Raw genomic sequence first — 6942 nt, 5'->3', positions numbered from 1 at the left:
ATAAACAGACGTCTGTTAACGCTCGCGGTAAAATGTTAGTTGCAAAGATGTTTAATTTAACCACTTTTGTATTTAATAATCTAAGAAGGAAGTTTGTCCCATTTTGAAACCCCCCTTGTCTTCCAGTTATCAAAAGCTTTCTATGATAGTAATGATTATGGTACACTAGCTACCTGAAAGCGGTATATTTACCGATCTCTACTCCACGGCACAAGACTTTATATACATAAGTCCTATATTGCCTTCTAGTCATCATCTAAAGAAGGCTTTTTAAATAAGTTTTCTAATTGCAGCCTCAGTGGTCGTGAAAATACTGATATATCGGACTATATGGTTTCTTGAGTCATAATCAATAGTTCCGTTAGTTGAGATTGAACGAACCACGAAGTTAATTGAGTACGTTGTACTCAACTAGATTGAAATTCCTTTCTGACCGCTGATTGCAAAGTTGCTGCGAGAATTTAATGAAATGATTGCTCACAAATTCGTAAGTATACCGACCACATTCTCGTATGGATTCAGGTTCTGCCACATTCTAATATCAATTGGTGATACTCGAGTTATTATTTATTTTATAATGAAATAATACAGATTTTATTAGATTAAACAAAATATTTTTTATTAAAGTGCAAAATACAAAGCAAACGTTATCTTTTATTAAAATATCGAAGTTATCAAAACTAAAACAATATGTCAATGATTTAATATCTCAACAAATTTTTAAACCTTTTCTAAATTCTCGTTTTTTATAACTGTATAACTGTAAATGGTCTAAAATCGTTAGGGGTATTCAGAATGAACATGATAATCTGGTAATTAGTTAGTTGATACCTCGTTAAACACTTAACTGGGATCATACTTTTTGCTCGCTCTCTTTGGTGTGGTAAATTTTGTTGAAAACCAGCTGAAAGTTTTTAAATACTTATGAAAAATTTGTCTAAAATTATTTTGTAGTGAGCATAAATCGTGAATATACTCCTCACCTAAAAATAAGTGTAGCTTTAGCTGAAAGGTTTTATAAAAACAAATAAACCATATTATGTCTTCTTCTGAACAGAGTGGTGTCCATAAAAGAACCATCCCACACTTTAACGATTCAGGCAAATTGGCGTCGTGGTGTTTTATTATATTTTTCTTTGTTATAAATAGTTTCTGGTTTAGCTGCGAATTTTCGAATGTGATGCTGTAAATTTCTTGGTGCTGTTGTATGTTGTTGCCCAGTACATAAAGTCATTAAAAATGCTAATTAGTAAATTGCATGAAATTGATTTATGGTCATGATGCCACACTGCATTTAATTAGTCTGGTAGGCAGCTTCAACAAAATGTTAGTATGTAAGTACGTTGATAAACAAAGGGTGTCAAAAAAGTTGTAAACATTTAATTTTTATTTAACAGGCTGAAGATATACATATACTAACGGGTGATTTTTTTGAGGTTAGGATTTTCATGCATTAGTATTTGACAGATCACGTGGGATTTCAGACATGGTGTCAAAGAGAAAGATGCTCAGTATGCTTTGAAATTTCATCATGAATAGACTTACTAACGAGCAACGCTTGCAAATCATTGAATTTTATTACCAAAATCAGTGTTCGGTTCGAAATGTGTTTCGCGCTTTACGTCCGATTTATGGTCTACATAATCGACCAAGTGAGCAAACAATTAATGCGATTGTGACCAAGTTTCGCACTCAGTTTACTTTATTGGACATTAAACCAACCACACGAATGCGTACAGTGCGTACAGAAGAGAATATTGCGTCTGTTTCTGAGAGTGTGGCTGAAGACCGTGAAATGTCGATTCGTCGCCGTTCGCAGCAATTGGGTTTGTGTTATTCGACCACATGGAAGATTTTACGCAAAGATCTTGGTGTAAAACCGTATAAAATACAGCTCGTGCAAGAACTGAAGCCGAACGATCTGCCACAACGTCGAATTTTCAGTGAATGGGCCCTAGAAAAGTTGGCAGAAAATCCGCTTTTTTATCGACAAATTTTGTTCAGCGATGAGGCTCATTTCTGGTTGAATGGCTACGTAAATAAGCAAAATTGCCGCATTTGGGGTGAAGAGCAACCAGAAGCCGTTCAAGAACTGCCCATGCATCCCGAAAAATGCACTGTTTGGTGTGGTTTGTACGCTGGTGGAATCATTGGACCGTATTTTTTCAAAGATGCTGTTGGACGCAACGTTACGGTGAATGGCGATCGCTATCGTTCGATGCTAACAAACTTTTTGTTGCCAAAAATGGAAGAACTGAACTTGGTTGACATGTGGTTTCAACAAGATGGCGCTACATGCCACACAGCTCGCGATTCTATGGCCATTTTGAGGGAAAACTTCGGACAACAATTCATCTCAAGAAATGGACCCGTAAGTTGGCCACCAAGATCATGCGATTTAACGCCTTTAGACTATTTTTTGTGGGGCTACGTCAAGTCTAAAGTCTACAGAAATAAGCCAGCAACTATTCCAGCTTTGGAAGACAACATTTCCGAAGAAATTCGGGCTATTCCGGCCGAAATGCTCGAAAAAGTTGCCCAAAATTGGACTTTCCGAATGGACCACCTAAGACGCAGCCGCGGTCAACATTTAAATGAAATTATCTTCAAAAAGTAAATGTCATGAACCAATCTAACGTTTCAAATAAAGAACCGATGAGATTTTGCAAATTTTATGCGTTTTTTTTTTTTAAAAAGTTATCAAGCTCTTAAAAAATCACCCTTTACTATGAGCAAAAAATTGTTAGACTATTCTCACAATTTTAAAATTTTTAACTTATTCTTCAAAATCTATATCGTCCCCTCTAAGTAATACCGCTTGGGACCAATTTAGTCAATTTGCGAAAGAATGATTCCTAGCATTTCTTGGAGCGGTCGTTTATTTTTGGTAAAAAGATGTCACACGGAAATAAATCAGTGCATTGCCGAGGTGCAAAAACCAGAGTCGCGCAAACGACACATTACACTCAAGGAGTATTCCTCGTTGACCCCTTGGGCGGTCGGAATGAATTCGGAGTGCAACACACCTCGATAATAGAAGAAAACTCTCAAAATTACCTTGAGTTTTACCAGCTTTGACGTGTTCTTCTCGGTTTCAGCACACCCTTGGTACGATATCCGGCTGATTGCACGACTGTTTCCAGGTCATAAGAATAAACCTCGCAGTTAATAATATGTTACATAATATCCTGGTAGTCGGAGAGAATTTTTTCAGAGACGTTAACGCTACACTGCTTTTAGAAAAATATTTAGTGATTTTGGAACCAATCGTGCTTTCACTTTTTCCAGGCACAAATTATCTTTAAAAATGGTTTCACTGATCCTTTCCATATTCCAGCGATGCCATCAAAATTTCTTTTTGTTTATCGTCGATTGTTAAGTACCAATTCAATTGTTTCATTGAAAAGTTGATCATGAGTTGATGATAAAACCCGTCCTGGACGTGCTTTCTTTGAATAATTTGTACAAATCAAAAACATTTATTTCCAACATTCTGAACGGTTCGGCACCGAAAACTTAATTCCATACAGAAATTTTAATAGAACTTCTTTGTTGAATAATCTTTCTCATCGTAAAAATCGTCGAATGCACGTTACGTTCTTCAGAAAGGCAAGCGTATCCCAAAATCTACTGATAATTTTGATGTGACATTTGGCACAGATGTCACTGACAGTTATACTAGCCTAGAAATGAAAATTTCAAGTAATTTAAATTTTTTTGTGCCAAAGAATTTCATTTTAATTTTTGAAAGTTAATTTAATGCCAAGAAATTAAATTTTATTTTTAATTATCAAAAGTTTTTATTTTAACATTTTAAAAAAGATTATGTAATGAGTTACATATTTGTATTTGTAATAATTTAAAATTTATTTATAAATATTTTTTTAAGAAATTTCAAAAATTTCATGCAAGAATTTTCAAGAAAATTTTTTTCAGTATTAAATAAATTAAATACTATATTTTTAAAATTTTATATTTACCATTGATTGACACACCATTCAAGATCACAATCGGTGTAATAGAACTAACTATAAACACAGAAATACGTATATGCAATGACAAAACTTGAAGCCAATTAGAGCCCACCTAAAAATAAATACCAACTACATCAATGCAGGGACAACGAATGCACAAAAAGTATATATATAAAAATTAAACACTCATTGTGCGTGTTATTCTATGCATGAGTGCTTCTTTTTAATGTAATTAAAGTAAATGTAAAATTAACAATGAATAAAATAACAATAATTCACGTAATTGGCATTATGGTGCTGATATTTGTGATTTGCTGGTAATGCTCAGCTGTACTCTGTTGTTGTTATTGGCATTGAATATTAATAACTCAAGTAATGTTGACGCTGTTAGGCATTCAAACTATTCATAACTAACTATTTCTCACACACATACAATTATTTATTTCATTTAAGTTTTATTTAAATTTTTGTACAGAAAATTATTCGTTTGAGTCCGACCCAAACGAAAAATATTATTTAATGAATATTCAAAAGCAAGTTTAATGACTACAAATCCTTCACTTAATTGGCGTGCGCTTCATTTTTTCGCTGATAATATGTGATTAGTAGTGATTTGCTTCAATACTGCATTTGGTATTTATTTACATTTTTATACTCTTGCAGCAATTGGTTGCATACATAGTATTATGTTATTGTTGTTTTAACAGTTATCTAATCCCCGTTAAGGGTCGTTTGCATTGTCGTCGAGGTCATCTAACGGGAGGCCCAAGAAACGTGCTGTTTCGACGAGGTCGTACCAAAGGGAGGAGGGTGTTAGATGAGTGGGGTTTGTAGGGCATGCAAAGAGGTGGCAGTATCATGCAGAGACTCGTTGCATGCAGGATATATGTACGTTGGGTATGTCAGGGTAAATTCTGAATAAGTAGGAGTTAAACCTGCTACAATATCCAGAACGAAGTTTCGCTAGGGTCACTCGCGTTTCTCGCGGCAACTGGAGCTCTTCGTCTGCTATGGGTGGTGATTTGACTCCAAGAACGCCATTCACGGGAAGGCTCCACTGTGAATGGCGGTCAACACTTGTCCGAAGTCCGGTCGGCGTACTGTACGACGTCGTCGACGTAGTCAAGGAAATACCTTTTGATTATCCTAGAAGGCGGTTCCGCTCCAAGCAGATGGCTGCAAGGGTGATTACTACTGAAACATCCTAGCAAGAACTGCTTTGAGAGGAGTTCATTATGCTCCTTTACAGGGAGCATAAGCGCGTCACTGTTTAGGTGTTCTATGGGAGACATCAAAAGGCATCCCGTCGTGGTCCGGAGTGCAGTATTCTGGCAGGTCTGAAGTTTCCTCATTTGCGTACCACTGCATCTAGGCGACCATATTGGTGCTGCGTAGTTAAGGATCGGCCGGAAAATTTCCTTGTATGTTACCAACAACGTTTCTTTGTCTTTTCCCCATGTGCTGCTGGCTGGCAAATATGAGGATTTTGTTGCGGCTCTGTACCTTGGCAATAATCGCGGTCGTATGGGAGTAGAAGCATAGACTATCGAAGGTTACACCTAAAATCTTAGGGTTATTGACAGTTGGAATTTCGACGCCATCGACTGCAATATTAAGTTCAAGTCTATACTCCTTCGTCCAGTTCGTAAATATCGTCGCTGTGGATTTGGTGGGGGAAAGGTTTCGTGCAGTGAGGAAACGAGAAAGGTCGGAGAGGTAGTTGTTTACCTTCGAACACATCCCATCGATTTCATTGCCCGTTGTCAATATCGTGCAGTCATCTGCGTACGAGGTTGTGGAAACTCCCTCTAGTGGTTCCGAGAATTTCGAGATGTAGAAGTTAAACAGTAGCGAGGAAAGGACACTACCGAGCGAAACCCCCCGTTTAATTCTTCTCAGTTTAGATGTTTCACCTCGAAATCGTACGGATTACTAACGACCGTTCAGATTGTTCATGGTCCATCTCTTTAGCTCTGGAGGAAGCGTAGTTTTTTCAATGTCCTGCAGTAGCGTTGCGTGGTTGACTGTGTCAAAAGCTTTTCTCAAGTCCAACGCTACGAGGATTATTCTCGCACAGGGTGATTTCTGGTTGAGGCCACGAACTATCTGAGCGTTTATGACGCCAAGTGCTGTGGTGGTGAGTGCACTTTTCGGAATCCATGCTGGTGACTGGCTAGGCTCAGGTGGTGAGTGAAAGTCGGGAGTAGCAAGGCCTCAAGTGTCTTCACTACAGGGGAGAGGAGAGTTATCGGGCGGTAAGATTCCCCTTTTTTGGCGGGTTTCCCAGGTTTCAGTAGTGGGACCACTCTTCCGATTTTCCACACATCGGGTATTTGAAGAGTGGTCAGTGACAGGTTGAGAACCTTGGTGAGATAACTTACTCCGGTCGAGCGTAGATGCTTTAGCATTAGCATGTTGCTTCCATCAGGGCCAATGGATTTGGAGGATTTTGCTTTATTGATGACACTCTGAACCTCCTCATCGGTGAAAGTAAGCGGCTCGCAGTTGTTTGGCATTTTGCGCAGCCGTCGGTTATACCATCTCTTGGCTTTGTCTACCAAAGAGTTCAGTGTAAACTGCCGACTAAAACAGCTCGCGCACTTCTTCGGGTCCGAAGAGGCATAATCATTGAATTGAACATCAACTCGGTCGTCATGTCTCTTCGGATTAGACAAAGCTTTGACAGTAGCCCAAAGCTTACTCGCACCATTGGAAAGGTTGCAGGAATTCAGGTGTTCTACCCATTTTGCCCGCTAATGATGGTTTACCATACGCCGAATCTCCAAATTGAGATCCCTTATTCGGGGATCCCCGGGATCGGTATGGCGTAAGGTGTCGCGCTCGTTAGCTAAAACGGCTGATTCGGCTGAGAAATTGGGGTGGATTTCCGCTATCCTTCCAGTCGGGATGAAGCGAGCGGTAGCTGCTGCGATCACCTTGCGGAATTAACGTTCGCCAACGCATACGT

The sequence above is a fragment of the Bactrocera dorsalis genome, chromosome 3 (genome assembly GCF_023373825.1).
Source record: "Bactrocera dorsalis isolate Fly_Bdor chromosome 3, ASM2337382v1, whole genome shotgun sequence".
NCBI lineage: Eukaryota > Metazoa > Arthropoda > Insecta > Diptera > Tephritidae > Bactrocera > Bactrocera dorsalis.
Note: the sequence above shows the minus strand (reverse complement) of the source record.